The sequence below is a fragment of the Anser anser genome, assembly GCF_964211835.1.
Source record: "Anser anser genome assembly, chromosome: 1".
In the NCBI taxonomy this organism is placed as follows: domain Eukaryota; kingdom Metazoa; phylum Chordata; class Aves; order Anseriformes; family Anatidae; genus Anser; species Anser anser.
In genome coordinates, this window is record NC_139720.1 from 175,786,120 (window position 1) to 175,805,960 (window position 19,841).

At 38.5% G+C, this 19,841-nt stretch overlaps 2 long non-coding RNA genes across 8 annotated transcripts; one reads left to right on the forward strand and one right to left on the reverse strand.

The window, feature by feature from the left end:
- Positions 1–4,807: 4,807 nt before the first annotated feature.
- LOC310894021 lies at positions 4,808–13,087 on the reverse strand. 6 transcript variants are annotated; one of them, XR_014579494.1, is made up of 7 exons: positions 12,942–13,087; positions 11,804–11,972; positions 10,613–10,660; positions 10,478–10,492; positions 9,998–10,204; positions 9,694–9,874; positions 4,808–9,564 (listed from the first exon to the last, which is right to left on the reverse strand). It is a non-coding gene; the product is annotated as an uncharacterized lncRNA (long non-coding RNA). The 6 variants fall into 6 exon arrangements; XR_014579498.1 differs by having other exon boundaries at positions 11,836–11,972; positions 12,942–13,085; XR_014579499.1 differs by having other exon boundaries at positions 10,449–10,492; positions 11,836–11,972; positions 12,942–13,085.
- Positions 13,088–14,975: 1,888 nt separating this feature from the next.
- Positions 14,976–19,459, forward strand: LOC310892575. Of its 2 annotated transcripts, none has more exons than XR_014578233.1 (3): positions 14,976–16,031; positions 18,833–18,928; positions 19,030–19,459. It is a non-coding gene; the product is annotated as an uncharacterized lncRNA (long non-coding RNA). The 2 variants fall into 2 exon arrangements; XR_014578234.1 differs by having other exon boundaries at positions 18,833–18,919.
- The last annotated feature ends 382 nt before the right edge of the window (positions 19,460–19,841 follow it).

Sequence of the window (19,841 nt, forward strand, 5' to 3'; positions counted from 1 at the left end):
ATGGACAATTTATCAGAATATTCTTCCCTACTCTACAGAAATTTATGCTCATTTAGAAGTCCTTCTGAGTGTTGTCTTTCGTAATCATAACTATTACATCTCAGTGCCTCCCTGTTTTTCAAGGTATTACATTTGCAATGATATCAAAATAAATGTGTCTTTATCACCACAGTTATATATAAATGAATATTTGATTGGATATTTTCAATTAGGTATCCAATCACAATTACAGTCAGGGTTAGATTTACTTTGCCAATGTCATCACCTATGTCAATATTATAACATGGATATATGTTTATAACACAAATTAAGTAGTTTTTGAAAGACTAGGTAATTTAAACTTAATACCTCATCATAAAGATAGGTAAATCAGAGAATCTGAAAGAATAATGAATAAGACATTTGTTTCATTTTAATCTAGCTGTCTAAAAGTTATTTTATGTTATCGTTAGGTTCTTTCTTTAGTTAGTGTGGACAGGAAATTCCAGAGAACAGTTTTTTTCCTGTGTGTTAATACCCTTGGACGGGATGACTCAGCCTATGGAGTAGGCTTGTATACCTCTGCTATCTGTGAAAACTTTTGGTTGGACTGTATACCTGCTTTTATGTAATTAAATATAGGCAAGATGAATGCCATCTGCAGCACTTCCTACTTCTTACCTTGTATTCAGTATTGTTTTGATAGTACATGCCCATGGATTCTGTTTCTCTTGGAAATCCATACAGATCCGAGAGCAGAAACTTTGACAGCCGTCCAGTTACTTTTCTCACCAGGAGTAGAGAAGCCTTGACTTCTCTACTCAGTTGTCTCAGGCCACCCATCTACTTTTCTGCTATTGTGGGATATTGGGATCTTTGGACAAGACCACAAGGTTTGAAATGCTTATGTGAGTTCCCCCAGTTGCGAGAAAATTAATATTACCCAACTCCCTCTTTTTAAATGAAAGATGGCCGAAGATACTACATTTTTTTTTCCTACTCTGCTACACTCCACTTGCAGATTTGTGGTTGAATTGCTATCTCATACTGCCTTTGCTACTATCTTCTTTGTGTCCAAGCACTCTGTTAATAGTGCACTCTGTTAACAGTGCATCCACAACAAGCAGTGAGGCTTTTCACCAGTGATGTGAGGGGGGCTGGAGTCACACCTGGCACTGCGACTACATATTTCTGACAGAAATTGTTTGAGGCATGGCAACTTGAGTTTACTGAATAATAATCTTAATAATTATTAAAATATAATTATTATAATATATAATTGTAATGTTATAATAATTAAAATATTATAATAATAAAAATAATTATTAAAGTAATTGTTGAAAGACATTTAAAATATTAAAATTATTAAAAAATATTTTCCCTCTTTATTGAATAAATAATTACTTCACCTAGAATATCACCAGTGGGACCAGACAGAAAAATATCTTTTGAAAGCAATCTATTAATTACTTCAAGCAATTTCATAGGGTTATGTTACCTCATAAACTGGTATTAAAATAGCACCAAAATATTTTGTTTTGTTAATAGAACTGATTTTAATTGGAACTGATTTTAATTCTCCTACGCAAACAAATATATGTGAAAAGTATGAAAACAAATATATATGAAAAGCTCTCCTGGCAAATCCAGATAGTCAGAAAGTGATTTGTTTCACCTTTAGAAAGAATTTTAAATTGTCCAGATTATATGTTAACCCTGTTTTTGTACCCTACCTTGTCACTAATTCAGATTATTATATCTCTTTCCCTACCTATGGTAGTATCTAACTGTGGTGATTTCACCTTGATGGGCAGCCAAGCTCCACCAAACCACTCTCTCACTTCCCCTCATCAAAAGAACAGGGAGAGAAAATGTGATGAAAAAAGGCTCAGGGGTTGAACTAAGGACAGGGAGATCATTCACCAGCTATCATCAGGTACAAAACAGACTCAGAATAAGGGAGATTAATGTAATTTATTGCCTATTACGAATAGACTACAGCAATGAGAACTAAAAATAAACTAGAAATACCTTCCCATCCCCCATCCATATTCTTCTACCTCCTCCCCCAAAGCGGTGCAGGGGAGTGGGAAAAGTAGGACCGTGGTCAGTCCCTAACACTTCATCTCCGCTGCTCCTTCACGGTCACTCCCTGCCCCTGCTCCATGTGGGGTCCCTCCCACGGGATGCCGTCCTTCCTGAACTGAGCCTGCGGGGGCTGCCCACAGGCAGCAGCTCTTCAAGAACTGCTCCCACACGGCTCCGTACCACGGGGTCCATCCCCCAGGAGCAAACTGCTCCAGCACGGGTCCCCCACGGGCGGCAGCTCTCCCCAGACCCCCTGCTCCTGCGTGGGCTCCTCTCCACGGGCTGCAGCTCCGGCCCGGGGCCTGCTCCTGCGGGGGCTCTCCATGGGCCGCAGCCTCCTCCAGGCCACCTCCACCTGCTCCACCGGGGGCTCCTCCACGGGCTGCAGCGTGGAGATCTGCTCCGTGTGGGACCCATGGGCTGCAGGGGGACAGCCTGCTCCACCAGGGGCCTCTCCACAGGCCGCAGGGGAACTGCTGCTGCATGCCTGGAGCACCTCCTGCCCTCCTTCTGCACTGACCTTGGGGTCTGCAGGGCTTTTCCTCTCACATTTCCTTACTCCTCTCTCCCAGCTGTTGTGGTGCAGCAGATTTTTCCTTTCTTAAATCTGCTCTCACAGAGGTGCAACCAACATCACTCCCTGGCTCAATTCTGACCAGCGATGGGTCCCTTTTGGAGCTGGCTGGACCAGGTTCTAACCAGCTGCACCTATCGTAGGGCAGCTGCTGGGCTCTTGTCACAAAGGCTATCTGTGCAGCCACCATGCTACTAAAATCTTGCCACATAAACCCAATACACTAATAAAAGTCCTAAAGCCCTTGCATGCCCCTTAAGTTTTGGGCTTCTTGAATTGATCTGCTTTGCTTTTATTTTATTAATTAAAAAATGGAAGTGGTATATTTAAGAGGTATTTTACTCTATCCATTTAGACTGATATGTTTGCCTGCCTCTCCTCTTCCATATCAACTAGCAGGGGAAACCAACAAAAATTGTTTGTATATTTCCGAATGTATACTTCTCCACATTCTTTCCTATAATGTGAAGTTTTTTTGTTGGTTTGTTTTTATCAGTAGTAAGGGAAAGAGGAGGAATTCCATTTTTTTCCCCTACTTTTTGGGTAGGAAACTTAAGCCACATACCTCTGGTCTGCTCCTTGGCCAGGAGCACTGGTAGGACCAAGCTCAGATGTGGAAATACTTTGCCTGTGACCTGTGTCCTTTAAGGTCTGAAAGGAACCTCACTCCCAACAGCGTACACTTGTTACTTTTAAATGACTTCCCTCAGAGCCAAGCCAAGAAAAACTATACTAGGACCTATTCAGCAGATAGCTTTAATAATGTTCTTAGTACTGCTGCAAGTCTCATTCATAGGGATACTTGAACATACACAGATGAAGAGAGTAGTGGGGATATATCTAAATAAGGTGGCATGAAAGATGAAGAAATGAAAATAAGCCCACTTATATAACACAAAGTTGTATACAAGGATGGCATCATGTAGGAAATACATAAAAAAGAATTAGTGAACTTACATTTAGTGGCACTCCTGTGTTATCATATACTATCATACAACCTTGACAAATCTTCGCCCCCCCCTCCCCCCCCCCCCCTTTTCTTCCCCACTGAAGTCTATAGAGGCACAACTTTCCTAAGATATGACAAAGCTTCTCTCTCATTAGCACCAAGTAACAGCCAATTCACCCGTGGTGCAAGTTGTCTTTCCTGTTTGGAACAGAGTTATGCCTGCCCTTCTCTAAATAACTTTTGTAAAAGGTATAGTCTGTTTGGTCATGCAGTTATGTATGTTGTCAAACAGAACAGGAAGCAAGATCGCATGTTCTCGTTCATCTCTTGATCCATAACTGCTTGATTAGACTAGTTCTCGGAGTTTAATCTTAGTGCTTGACCTGTCTTATCCTTTTTCACTGAAGAAAAAAGCTCAGCTTTTCTGATAATCTTAGCGGTTGATGGCATACTTATAAGGATATCGTGGGTAGCTGAAGTCAAACCTGCTGTACCTACTTTGAAGTATTAATTGATGTGGCCTCAGTGTAACTGGTCATTCACTATTAACACTTGTGTTAGTGTCCAATAGGATGCCAGGAATGCTTTTGGTCACACTAAAATGGTAGGAAAAAAAAAGAAAGTATAGCAGACAAACTTTTATTTTGTTCATCCACATACATGTAAAGGATCATCTAGGTAAGTCAATATCAATGCCAACTATTACAAGCATGTAACACCCCATTTTGACTGCAGCAGTTGAAAATGGCACTGCTAAAGCATTTATCACGCTGACCTGTCCACGTTGATCCACTTCAAGCAAGTTGCAAGCTTTTTGTGGTAGCCAGATAGGATACATAACACCTCCTGAACTAAAGCAATTTACAGCTTGGTCCAATGAAGTAAAGAGGAGTCAACTGCAGCTTCTTCTAATATACCAGGCTAGGACACTGTTGCCGTTCAGAAACTTCTGCTTGTTAACATATCTATGTTTCTGGGAGAACAAATCAAGGAAAAGGTCAGGTGATAACCATTTGTTCATGCACATCTAACATGCAGTGTAATATGTGTCAATACAATGAGGAATTCATCTAACCCATCTTAGACATGTATATGTGTTTTTTAATTACATTTTTAAGTCTGAGCAGTTCTTATTGTTAGAGAGAAATACGCAGTTTCAATGAGTGATTGAAATCACCCTTTGTTGTCAGTCGTCAATGGAGAGATTTATAGAACGATTCAGAGCAACCAGTTAAATGAAACTCCCTCTCAGTTCCACCAAGGTACCTTTGCATATGAGATTGTCTCACACATAAGAGGAGCAGAAGGAAAAGAGAAATCAGTATTGTCTTGATAAGTACCCTTTCCGAGGAATAAGAATGGAAAGCACCCTTACCCATCAATAAGAATGTCCAGAAACTACCATGGGTTTTCTTTAGAAGTGCACTTGTAACAAGAAGTAATGATTACTAAGCAGATTAAAAAAAAAAAAAAAAAAAAAAAACACTCAGTATCTTTGAGATCAGTTTATTTTTATTCAAGAGCTTCCCAGGTGGGTACTACACTGAACAGAATGTGTAAAATGAAAATTTTCATAAAAATAGGCTAACGCTGCATTTTGCAAACTATTGAAACTTTGAACTACTGAATGCAAAAATTAAATAAGTAACTTTATTCATGAAAGATATATTTAATTTTTAAGTGTTTGTCATTAAAATAATCTATGGTGTTTGGACTAATACAAGTTTGGAACACTGCAATATTATTTTTTTGGTTAATTTGATATTCCTGAGGGAACTTTGTGACAGCTCAAAATTACTCCTTTCTTCCTCCCCCACCTTTCGTTCTATTTTATTTGTTGACCAAGTAAAACCATTTGCCAGTTTTGGACCTTAGGTATTAATAATGAGGACGGTATGACCTTGATTTATATTTCTGTGAGTTATTCAGCCACGTTAGCTACATTCAGTTGGATTTAAATAGGTTTGCCACTGTAAGTATAGAATTATATGTTATCCATACTGAAATATTTCCCTCTTTCCTTAAAATACAGGATCAACAGAGGGAAAAAAAAAAAAAAAAGGTGTTAATACTTATCCCAATTAGACTTGATCAGTATAACCTGCTGCTGAATAATCTTTAATGAGCACAAATGCTCATGACCCTAATTTTATTTACATCTCTTACCATCAAGACTGAGAGGTGTCTAAGCAGTGTGCAGAAATCTAGGGGATATTTACTGCTTTCATGGTCTACTGTCACAGCTGTTATTCACCTTAAAAGATCTTTTACTCAGCAGGTTTACTCAGCACCTGGCCTGATGGTTGCAGATGAGTCCCATCTGTCTCAAAGGGGGAATGGATCCTAGCTCAGGAGCTGGCAGGGCTCATTGAGAGGGCTTTAAACTAGGTACAAAGTGGGAAAAGGGTGAAATGAGGCTCAACAGGGATGAGCCTGGGGGAGCAATGCCAGGGGTGGGGGTGAGGGCAATGACACAACTGAAGTGCATCTACACCAATGCACACAGCATAGGCAATAAACAGGAGGAAAAGAAATTGTGTGGCAGGCAAACTATGACCTAGTCATCATCAATGAAACGTGGTGGGACCACTCCCTCAACTAGAGTGCTGCAATGGATGGCTACAAGCTCTTCAAAAGGGACAGGCAACAAAGGAAGGGTGGTGGCATGGCTCTCTGTGTTAGAGAGTATTTCAATGTTGTTGAGCTCGGAGTTGGGAATGATAAGGTAGAGTCCCTGTGGATAAGGATCAGGGGGCTGGCCAACAAGGCAGACATCCTGGTGAGTGTCTCTTATAGACCACCAAACCAGAATGAAGAGACAGATGAGATGTTCTATCAGCAGCTAGCAGAAGTCGCTCAATCGCCAGTGCTTGTTCTCATGGGGGACTTTAACTTCCTGGACATATTCTGGAAATACAATAAAGACCTGTGGAAGCAGTATAGGAGTTTCTGGAGTGTGTGGAAGACAGCTTCCTGACTTAGCTAGTTAGTGAGCCTGCCGAAGGGGGTGCCCCTCTAGACCTACTGTTCACGAACAGAGAAGGACTGGTGGGAGATGTGGTGGTAGGGAGTTGTCTTGGGTAGAGTGACCATGAAATCGTAGAGTTCTCTGTTCTTGGTAGTCAGTAAAATTGCTACCTTGGACTTCTGGAGGGCTGACTTTAAATTGTTCAGGACACTGGTAGGGAGGAGGGTCCCTAGGGAGCCAGTCCTGAAGGGCAGAGGGGTCCAGGAAGGCTGGATGCTCCTCAAGAAGGAAGTCTTAAAGGCACAGGAACAGGCTGTCCCCGTGTGCTGGAAGATGAGCTGGCGGGGAAGAAGACTGGCATGGCTGAACAGGGGACTTTTGTAGAGTGTCCAGGAGAAAAAGAGAGTTTATGTCCTGTGGAAGAAGGGGCAGGCAACTTGGGGACAGTACAATGAAGTTGCTAGCATATGCAGAGAAAAAATCAGGAAGGCCAAAGGCCAGGATGAGTTCAACTTACCCACTATGGATAAGGAAAACAAAAAAAATGTTTTAATAAATATATTACTGGCAAGAGGAAGGCCAAGGTGAATCCCCATCTTCTACTGGATGCAGGGGGGAACGTGGATAAGGAAAAGGCTGAGGTTCTTAATGCCTTCTTTGCATCTGTCTTTACTAACCAGACCACTTATCCTCAGGGTACTCAACCTCCCAACCTGGAAGTCTAGGACGGGGAGCAGAAGAAACCCCCCACAGTTCAGGTGGAAACAGAGACCTGCTGCTCCATCTGGACAGTCACAAATCCATGGGGCCAAATGGGATCCACCCAAGGGTGCTAAGGGAGTTGGTGTATGTGATTGCTGGGCCGCTTTCCATCATCTATCAGCAGTCGTGGTCATCCAGAGAGGTCCTGGATGACTGGAGACTTGCTAATGTGATGCCCATCTTTAAGAAGGGTCGTAAGGAGGACCCAGGAAACTACAGGACTGTCAGCCTGACCGTGGTGCCAGGAAAGGTGATGGAACAGGTCATCTTGAATGTAATCACACAGGATATGCGGGACAACCAGTGGATCAGGCCCAGTCAGCATGGGTTCATGAAAGGCAAGTCCTGCCTGACCAACCTCATCTCCTTCTATGGAGGTGACCTGCCTGGTGGATGAGGGAAAGGCTGCTGACGTAGTCTAGCTAGACTTCAGCAACGCTTTTGACACAATCTCCCATAGTATTCTCCTGGAGAAGCTGGCAGCCCATGGCTTAGACAGGTACACTCTGGGTTAAAAACTGGCTGGACGGCTGTGCCCAGAGAGTAGTGGTAAATGGAGTGAAATCCAGCTGGTGACCAGTCACCAGTGGTGTTTCCCAGGGGTCAGTGTTGGGAACCATCCTCTTTAATACCTTTATTGATGATTTGGACGAGGCAATTGAGTGCACCCTCAGTAAGTTTGCAGATGACAGCAAGTTGAGGGGTAGTGTTGATCTGCCAGAGAGCAGGAAGGCCCTGCAGAGGGACCTGGACAGGATGGGTCGATGGGCAGAGGCCCATGAGATGAGGTTCAACATGGCTAAGTGCAGGGTCCTGCACTTTGGCCACAACAACCGCATACAGCACTACAGTCTTGGCTCAGAGTGGCTGGAAAGCTGTGTGGAGGAAAAGGATCTGGGGGTGTTGGTCAAAGCTCATTTGAACATGAGCCCACAGTGTGCTCAGGTGGCCAAGAAGGCCAGTGGCATCCTGGCTTGTTATTATAATAATGACAAAATAATATGCAAAACAAGCAATGCACAGTTCCTCACCACCTGCAATCCCCAGACAATGCCAGTGCCCCAGCCCATTTTATTGCCTTTTATACTTTTATTGCCCCACATGACATCACATAGTATGGAATATTCCATTTACTAATTTGGGTCAGCTGTCCTGGTTCTGTCCCTTCCCAGCTCCTTGTGCATCCTCAGCCTCCTCGCTGATAGGGCAGCACAAGAAGTTGAAAATACTTTACTTACTGTAAGCACTGCTCTGCAACACTAGAGGCTTGGGGAAGAGTGCCTCAAAAGCTGTGGAGAAGAAAAAGGATCTGAGGGTGCTGGTCAATGCTTGCCAGAACATGAGCCAGCAGTGTGCCCAGGTGGCCAAGAAGGCCAAAAACATCCTGGCTTGTATCAGGAATATTGCAGCCAGCAGGACCAGGGAGGTGACTGTTCCCCTGTACTCAGCTCTGGTGAGGCCACACCTCAAGTACTGTGTTCAGCTTTTGGCCCCTCACTACAAGAAGGACATTGAGGCCCTGGAGCCTGTCCGGAGAAGGGCTATGAAGCTGGTGAAGGGCCTGGAACACAAGTCCTGTGAGGAGTGGTTGAGGGAGCTGGGGTTGTTTAGTCTGGAGAAGAGGAGGCTCAGGGGAGACCTTATTGCTCTCTACTACTACTTGGAAGGAAGCTGTGGGGAGCTGGGGGTTGGCCTCTTCTCACAGATAACTAGTGATAGGACTAGATGGAGTGGCCTCACGTTGTGCCAGGGGAGGTTTAGTTTGGAAATTAGGAGACATTTCTTCTCAGAAAGAGCAGTCAGGCATTGGCATGGGTTGCCCAGGGAGGTGGTGGAGTCACCGTCCCTGGGGGTGTTTAAGGAAAGGTTGGACGTGGTGCTTAGGGACATGGTTTAGTGGGTGACATTGCTGGTAGGGGGATGGTTGGACTAGGTGATTTTGGAGATCTTTTCCAACCTTAATGATTCTATTTTAATTAGAAGCATTTTACTCCTCTACCTTCCTGAAGGCAAAGAGTCACCAACCCACTTCAGTACTGTTCCAGTGATTGCAGGCAAAAACATAGCTTAACAGGACACAAATACCAAGTTTCATAATTGTACACCAAAATGTCAAGTAAAGAAGAGAGAGAGTTGTTTAACGGTCATTGTGTTAGCCCACACTTTAGGAGATAAAAACAGTTTTTCTTCAGTTTTCCTGTGTGATGTCCAAGCAAGTCATTCATATTCTCTTCAGAGCACCATCTGTAAAGTGGGATGAACAGGTTTTGTTACCTTACAAGAATACTGAGCATATTGGTACATCATCTATAGAAGTAGAAGTGTGATGCTTTAGATGAGATACAGCCTCTCTGAAATTAATTTAGACAGCACCTGGTCCAGAGATGACTTGTGACTGGCCAGTCCAGAATGTTGGAAGAGCTAGTACATAACTGCCTATATCTGCTTATACAGGCATGTTTAAATGGACATTCTTAGCCCATTGCAAGTATTCCCAAAGTCACATATAGTCAATCAATTTTTGTTCTCTTTGTTCAGTTTATCTATCAGAGATCTGGAAGACAAAGAAAATGGTATCATGAGAAGTCATCAGCTTACAACAAATGACGCAAACTTAAATTTCTTTAAATATAGGTATAGCAGCTGTAAGGAAATATGGTAAAACTGTTTAACTTACATTATAATGGTCTCCAGCTGAGAACAACCACCCATTCTACCAGATCTAGAACAAGCATCATGGTTCTCTCTGTCTGTCCTTCTCTTTTTTTCAGAAAAAGCACCACAGCTGAAAAGGAAGGGTTTCTAGAACTGCTGTCTCTACCTCAGCACCTCAGGATTTTAAAGGAAAGGATTCTGTTCTTCCAGGATATCAGTGGACTGCTTTCTAGAGCATAAAAGCAATGTAGAATAAAAATAGCTATATTAGATTACATTTTAACACTACCCTTCATTAAGGGCCAATTTCACATGATCTTTGCAGAACTTTGGGAATATGTTATAATAAATCTACCGTTACACAGTATTAGCTTTTTTTTTTGGGGTGTGTGTATGTAATTTCAGAGGATCAATTATACATTATTTCAGGATCATAAAAAGGAGGGAAAAACATTTTAACAATAATCCAGAACCATGTATGTCGTGGCTGCCTCAGGCTTACTAGGTCAGCAATTGCCTGAAAAAAAAACATTACACAATAAAAGTGAAAAATAAGTCAGAGGAGAATTGAAATAAAAAAAAAACAGAAACAGTCATAATGGACAAATATGATTGGCACAAGAGTGCACTAGAATACCTCAGGATGAAGACAACCCTGAAAACAGCAGGAAGCAAATTACACCATCTGTTAAAAAAAAAAAAAAACTTATCAAAGTACCTTTAGGGCTGCGCATAAGCAGTGTCTCAATTGCCTTTTTCAGCATGTCTATTACTGCCCCAAAAATGCTTTAGAAGAACAACTCACTGAGACCTATAATCTCTAGTCAAGAGCAATTATTATAAATGTATCTGAAAACAGTTGTTTTTAAAATCTCACCATGTATTTTCAATGGTATCTCAGAGTTCTAACTGATGTCAGAACCTACTAAATTTTAGACAAGCAACTTCAAATAAATTTAAGGTATCTGAGTATTTACAAGTTATATACACAGAGGATACAGCAATGCCAAGAAAAGTTGGATAGGACTTTAGTCAGGGTTTTTGCAAGAATGAATTTCTTCCAAGGTTCAAACCAACACTTAAGATTCTTTATATACCAATATCTAATCTATGTACAGTATATAGCTGAAAATTAGACTTAAATTTGGGTAATAAGCTATTTAAATAAAAATATAAGGAGAAGAAAAAAATAGGGAAGAAAGTCTTTTCACCAGCTCCCACAAGAAAATATCTGAGAAAGAGCTCGGTAGAAAAATCATTCCAGATCTTTTTGTTGTTGTTGCTGTTCATGCTTAAAAGCTTAAAAAGAGTATAGATAAAGGAGTTATCTTCTTAGGCAGAAATACAACTACTTTATCTTTGGCCTGAATCACAACATGAAATTCCTCAAACTATTTGGCAGGCTACATATGGGGGCAGAAATGGGGAAACACACACACTGAAGTGATCAATGTACCTATACTAAGATATTGAAATCACAGCATCCTACCTCTACATGGATAGCTGGTCTCATCCTTGGAGTTCTATACAGTCCTGTAATACTGTACCATTGTTACTAGCCTTGAGCTTTATATTGAGACATATATATATATATATTGCACAGCCTCAGAAATAAGGCTTATCAAGCCTGCTGTGTCTGAACTTATCTTGACCTGCATACAGCTGTGATTTACTTAATTTAGCTGTGACAGACATTTTTCTAACTGACCAGGTGGTAATGGCTACTTTGTTTAAATTGTGTTTATCTTTTTATAGTACATACATAATTTTATATAGATAGCAGTAACAAGTAGTTATTATATGTAGAAAAAGATATTTATGATTGTACCATAATGATGCAGTCTGCATCATTACGCACGCCTTGAGAAGTGAGGACACAGGTTGCAGAGCAGAGGACTGCAGGCATGGCATGATGAGGGCTGGTGCAGTAGAACCCACAGCTATGAACAACTCACCCATGACCAGTTACGGTAATGCTGACCAGAGCTGTACAAAACCTAAGGGTAAGAAACAGAACCATGGTATTTAACATACCTAGAAGGCTCCACATATAGTACTTTTGAACGTAATATGGTGCCACAGACAAATGAAGAAAGAACAAAGGCTTAAAAGTATGTTAGAAAATATATTGAAATGTTAAAATTAAAATACTAAACATTAAAATGTGTATGCTACATTGAAGAAGAACCCATTATCATGAACACTCCGCATTCTTCCCAGCAAAGTTCTTCAAGTGCTTGTTACTCCCACTATGAAAAGAATGAAGCCACTGATCTTAAGACCAAAAAGAACAGGGAGGCATCCATACTAATAACCTGTAAGTACTGCATACCACAACCACCAAAAATATCTAATCACTTCTTTCTATATGAATTAGGCAGTTATAGCTCTGAAATCATACATAGTATTATTTCACACTGCACATAATGTAGGTTTCTTGATAAAAAGGGAGCCGGAGACACACATCCATTTTTCTAAATAAAAGGACATTTTTAATTCAAATTACTTCTGATATTTATGAAAATTTATTTTTATTTTTATATTGATTTAAAACAATTTTAAAGAATTTTTAGAGTGGTGCTAACCATGAATTTTAAAACATTTATCGCATAAATAAACTAATAGTTTCAATTTAGGTCATATGTCTTTTCAGGAAAGTAGTATTAGTGCAAATATATCATTAACAAACAACAAGATGCTAGCATAAGAGTTTCAGTACTTCCTTTAAGTTTTTCTTCTCTTTCTTTCTACACCAGATGAAATGTCACTGTTTGAAAAATGTAAATAATTATTTTAATTGTCTCCAGAAATAAATATATATTAGGAAATATGCATGAAGTCTAGCAATAAGATTTATATCAAATGTATTCCTTATTAAATTCCTCCCAGGTATCAAGTATTTTTTCTCACTCTCAAAAAAATAAAAAATAATTAATTAAAAAAAAAATTCAAGGCAGTTACTTAACCTCTTATTGTAAAGATGTACTGGAACTATAGCAACATTCCTCCTTGAACCTTTTTGGTTTTCCAGTAAAAAGGTATCACAAATCCATTTCTCCTACTATTTTACAATAACTACATACAATTTTACATAGCTTTTGGCTGTCATTTATTTATTGAGACTATTTAAATTGAGCTACAACACCTGTTTTTTCGGTCGGGTCCATCCAATTTTCCAGCTGAGTTTATTCAAGCCCTAACAAGATCAAATTCATCCTGTGGTCATCTGTGTTAAAGCAATACCCTTTTCAAGCTTTTCACCTTGTCTACCTAACACAAAAGGAGAGTCCAGTATGCTTTTGGCTACTTCTCAAAATAAAATGCCAAATGAGTGTTCCTGTTTCAATAAAAAGTGAAATAAGTTGCTAATTAAAAAATAAAAATACTCCTCCTCAAAGTATGTTCTGTTGATCAAAACATATAAATCTCATAAAAATTGATAGGCTTACATGGAAAACTCTCTCTAAGATATTGCTAGGCTCTTGCACATAAACAGATTGCTGGCAGCTAATCTCTCTGATTATACAAAGATGGAATTATAGCACAAATTACTGATGGGCTCATTGTCTTGAATTCCCCACTTCAAAAAGTGGATTCTTGCTTTTATATTCTGTGACAAATGACCTACCTAACTGTTCACCCATGCAGTGGAACAAGCTCAGAAGCTGATAGAACTATTGGTACTGGTGAAACTTGATTGTAAAAAAAACCTCATTCACCCTGACTGCTAGCAGATTGTCTCAATATAATTAATGTTATGTCCTCTCTGTCAGCTTTATGCTTTGCTTTCATTCATCACAGCCTTAGAATATGAGAGAAAGAAAGAAAGATTGGATCAGACTTTGGTGGGGAGCCTTCCAAATTTTCACAAAATGAACACATATAATAGTTAAAAGATAAAATTAAAACTATCATCAGTGAAATTCAGTGAAATTGAGGATGTCCTTCCTCAGCCTTATAAACTCATATATTTTTAAACTGTATGCAAATTTATCTAAGAGTTACATAAAAAAAATATTCATTGGAATTGAAGAATATTACATAGAGACCAGATTTTCAAAGTCTCATGTGCCTTTTTGATATCCACTGAGTATTAAGTAAGGACTCAGATTCCATTCAATATGGAAAAGAAATGAGCAGGTACTCAGAGGCACCTCAGCACCACATCTGCAAATAATAATGGAATAGTATTGGTGGTTTGCTTTTTCATTGGCTTATCATTTTTTTCTTTCAGAGTGGAATTTATTTCCCTCTTCCTGTTCCCTACTACTCTTCTTATTCATATAAAAAATGAAATTAAACTTTGAGTTTCCAAAGAACTTGAGGTTGGCATACATTCATAAGTATTTTCTGCCACTTAAATAACAATTGCAGTTGATCAGGGAGGAATTTTCAGATGGCCTCAAAGGACAAATACAGAAAATAATGCCAATAACTTATTGAAAATTAAAGACTTGACAGATAGGCTATGGTAGATATAAATTTGTTTGTGTGATCTGAATTCTTTTTATTTATGATCCTCTTCAAGAGCAAGGAACTGGGGATGGAAAGAAGATTCCCAGGAAGACAGTAATTTTTTTAAAGGTTGGATAAAAATCTATATGCAAGAAGTGTGAAAGCTGCATATAGATAGACCAGAACTACTTTTTTTTTTTTTTTCAATTTGGAGTGCCCTTAATAATATGCTTTATGTTTTGATTAAAAAGATGTACTGCTTTGGCCCACAAAGATTATACCAGTCATAGTGTAAATCTGCTTTCTGATTGGCACAAAGGAAGCTCATGCTCCCATTGTTGAATTTCAGAAGCTGAGAAAAGATATTCTCTACTCTCTGATCTTTCAAACTGCAAGCTTTCAGCAGTCTGTTCAGCCATGAGAAATATCAAAGCTTTAAAGAAAAATTGTCCACAAAAAAAATAAAATAAAATAAAATAAAATAAAATAAAATAAAATAAAATAAAATAAAATAAAATAAAATAAAATAAAATAAAATAAAATAAAAATGTCAAACAAAGCAACTACACATGGGTCATTCCAACCCATATAGTTATTTTTAATAGTTATTCTAGCCCTTCAATATAGTTATTTTTAAAGCTTAAGGGCCATGATCCCCTGAAAATGAAGCTTAAATAATGACTCAATTCTCACAATATATTATCTCTCCAAAATACATCTTTGGCTTGACTCATTTTGTAACTCTTTCTTTGAGGCAGTAGGACTTCTTGAAGGAAGGGTGGAAGCTTTTTAAGATGGTATCTGGTAAAGATTAGTCCAAGGAATTTTAGACAACATTAAACTTATTTTGCTTCTATTCCTTAACACTCTGGTTATAAACTTGATTCCTAAATGAAAAATTCCTAGATTATTTCCCTCTGAAGTGTCATAAAGCAGTGTCATAAACTACTGGAAGCAGAATTGTTGGCTCTGTACAGCAGACTTTAATTTTCTCCATCACTTTTACAAAATTAATTGCATTTGCATGTGTATCTACAGCACTATTTGTGAAGAGTGAGGTCATACATCTTTGTCTCCTTCACTAGTTTAACTGCTTCATGGCATGTCTTTAGCTAGCAAATTGTAGGAACATTGTGTGATGGTGTGCTCCACCCACACCTTCCTAACCTTTATTTCCTGTAACCCTTCTCAAGCGTTAACCACCAGTGGCAGTCATGATGGCTGCATCCAGCTTGAGCAGATAACCATCAGCAGCAGTTGTGGTGGATGCAATCTGGTCGTGATGGCTGCAGCCAGACTGATAACACACACCAGTCAAGGGGCTAGTTGAGCAATGTGCTCACCTAACCACTGGTCAATATCTCCCTCAAGCCAAATTTGGAAGAAACTAACATCTGCAGTTGGTATGCAAATATGACTGTTAGTCAACCATCTTACCCCATAAATAGTGAGCACCCCAAGAGTCCGTTAAGCTCTTCTATATGATAGAGGTCTGAAAAACAGGATCTCCCCTTGGGCAGGGACTCCTCTCAAGGTTAAGCCTGCTGTAGAGATCCTTTATGCCTTAATGCCAAGAAATTCCTTGTTGCTACAGATCCTTGGTAAGTGATTAATAGCTGGATAAACTTTGTAACCTTCACTAAGATTATATTTTAGATTGATTGTACACATGTAATCTTTAGACATAAACCATTGACAAAGTCTTGGACTAGGATTGGATCCAGCTGCACCTAGGCTCCCTACCTTTTTGGTTCAAGGAATTTAGAAAGCAAGAGGGTCCATTCCAAACCTTGTGAGTCAACAGGAGTGTCTCTTCAACCTTTAAACATAAACTGTTGACCAAGTCTGGGACTAAGTTTGGATCCAGCTGCTCTTAGCCTCCTCTGAGAAGGAGTTTAGAATGCAAGGGGGTCCACTCTGAACTTCGTGACTCAATGAGACAGTCTCCTGGATGAGTGTATTTAACCCTATCTTCTATCCCATAAATGACTGAGTATAACTTGCCATCGAATCTTGTTAAGGTGCTATTTACAATCAGACTTTGTTAAATCAGTATGTTATATCAATAAACATTGCTGCTTCTCTGTTGTGAGTGAAGTGCATTGCTCCCATTTGCAATACATTGTCCCATGCATTATTTGTAAGTAAAATGGATTCATGTCATAACACACACAAACAAAAACAAAAACAACAAAATAAATATTTTTTTAAAAAAAATATGAATAAGATGTAGAAGAACTAACTGATAAGTCCAAAGGCACAGGAAGTGGGAAGTGCGTTACACAGCCAGAAGTTGAATCGTGATCTTTTAGTACAGTGCAATAGTCACAACACCATACAATCATATTTCTTCAGAGACCCTCAGAAAAGTAGACTCTAATGCAAGAAATTCCTGTTATGTAGAGGGATATTTCTTTGCATATATATGTTTGTTTTGTTTTGTTTTGTTCTTGTTGTTGTTTGTTGGTTTCTTTCCTTCTTTCTTTTACATGTGATTTCTTATCTATTCAGGTATTCATTCAAATCTATTTTAGCCCAGAAATTAAATTACTTGGTAGTTTTAGTAAACTCAGAGAAGCTGAAAACTTATATAACACAGATTCCATTCTTAAGGGAAAACTCAGATAATTTCATGACCAAGCTTCACATGATATTACATCAAACTATGAAAATGAATTGCATATGATTCAAAAGCATGCTATAGTCAATGATCTGAAATCCATAGATGATCATGTCTCATACTAAGCTGGGTTTTTCTGTTTGTTTGTTTTCAGCTGAAATTGATATCTCAGCAAGTACCAAGATCTGTATCTAGTCTTTTGTCAAATGTTGTCTAAAGTCAAAAATTTAAAAAAAAAAAGATAAAAAAAAAAAGATAACCACAACTGCAGATCCTGTGTGGTAGACTAAATTGCACAGCTTGCTTTCTTCAGCTTGCTTTCTTATTCCTCTTGAAAAATGCCAACCCAAATCGCCAATTCATAATTAAACTCAGGCATATTCTATACAGTTTCAGTTTGTTATGTGAATATTTCACATAGTTGCCATAAATATTAGACACAATTTACTGTCATCAAACAGAAGCATAGAGCTCTCAATGCCTACCAAGTAAGTCTGTTAACAGAGTCCAGGAATTCTGGTATTTCCTCTTTGTTCTGAAATAAGAAAATATAAACTATATATAGCCCATTAAGTAGTATTTTTATTTGTTTTTAAACAATATTAATAACTTATAGTATCACATTATTTTGCAAGTTGCCATCTTCAGTATAAATTTCTGCTTCTCATTAATTCAGAACAATAGGATACCACAAAAATAATTCACTGGGGGCATCATATGCAAGATCTAATGACAATGGCAAGTTGAATGGTAACAGTTGGTTTCAACAGTGAAAGTATATTAAAGTAAATTGAACTGATTATTTAGGACAAAGCAAATGGTATTACTTACCAATCTCATGTCATTCAGTTTTGTGGATGTGCTGAAATTATACTTAATATTCAACTAACCATGTACTTGACATCTTGCCTCTCTCAAACAGAAGGTATATTCTAAACACATGTAAAGAATTAATGGTGAAGAAATGACTACAAATGCAAAAAAAAAAAGTGTGTCAATGACACTACTTCCTTCAGCAATTCATTACTTGTGGAAGAATGCAAATGTAACTCAGACACTTATTTAGATAAGGAATGATGTTAAGCAAGCAAATTTGGGGGCTGGATGGGAGTGTGCATGTGGGGAGGGAGTCTAGAGGCAACTGTAACCATTAGCAGTATGACAGTTTAAGTTATTTATCCACTTTTCACCATAGTGACAAGACTCACTCTTTGGTTTCTCCTGAATTCAGGATGGCTTCTCAATTCGGAGATTAGGATTCAGAAAAAAGCATTATTTCTAGCTGTCAAAAAATCTGGCAGCCCTTCCATGGAGATACAAGAGTTGCTGCTTTGTTGTATGATTCTTTGTTTTTGTTCTTGCAAACTATTTTATCCAACACTGAAAGTCATTTCTGAAAAGTTATTCTGTCACTTACTGCTAGTCCTATTGTCTACCATTTGCAGCAAGAAAGTTCATGTGCTTGGCAATACATACTGTTTCATTCACTTTAACACCTGTCTTCAGAAGAATGCTAAAATTCTTCTGCACAGAATATTTGCAGAACATAGCTTGTAAGATTCTGTGTGGAAAAAAGCTACGTTATATGGACATCTTTACTAAGTGAGCCTGGTCCATCTGCATAAAAATAATCAATCAAACAAACAAACAAACAAACAAAAAAATAAAACCAGACTGACAGCTTCTCCTGAACATTTGACTGACCTTCAAGAAGAACTTCTCTGCTTATTCTCTCAAGAAAATGTTTGTCCATGGTAACTAATTTTGCTTATGGGATTTCAGGTGGCAGTGCAAAAGGATGAATATCTGTTCACAGCAGATGGAATCTCTTGTGCTCTCTAATTCCATGGAAGTCTTAAGAATGTATATGTAAGCTCTGTAAGAATTACTTTTATTTGGAAAACTGTAACAGACATTTTTATAAAAGCTTATATAACAGTTCTTCATTTTTCCTTTTTTCTTTTTTTTTTTTCTTCCAGAACTCCACCTGGAGATCCTAATCTAACACACTCACTCAAGTAACACTGAGATCAATACACTTTTTAGCTGAATAAGGAACACCAAATTTGAAGAGGAGGTGTCATTCATAAGTCATGGAACATCTTCTTTATAAGGAGCTGTGAATCATACAACAGATTTGCTGAACAGAACACATATTGCTGTGGATGAAGAGCTGATTATTCCTGATTATAAATCAGATAATATTCAGCAAGGATAATTTCAGATTTTACAGATCAAAAAGTCATTAGGGGTTAAAGATAGGGTTTAAAAAATGATAAATGAAGTATCCAAGCCAAGAAATGACTGGATAGTAGCAGTTCCTACTCATATGATGTGACTGACTAAATCTAAGAGTAAGTATAAGCAGTCCACAAAAAAATGAAAAATAAAAAATAAAAAGCAACAACAACAAAAAGAACCCTGACTGTAAGTACATGCTTAAAATACTAGAGATACTAGCTCAAACTACTATAGGCTACATGTATATCTATCTGTATCTCATGCCATATGCCAGTTTCTTTACTTAGTGTGTGCTAGGGAACAGATCTTTTAGAGTTTAAGTCCTCAGCACACTTTTATCAGCTTATGGTATGACCATTACACAGTACATAAAACAACAAGAAACTATTTAAAACTAGCTGCACTTTCTTTGTAATGATAACCAAGGCAACAAAATGTGGTGGTCCTAGATTGCACAAATGTGAACCTAGATCAGCAAATGTATGTTAATAAAGACCTGCATCACGATTTTTTTCTCCCCACATCGATGTATATCTTTAAACTTATGTGT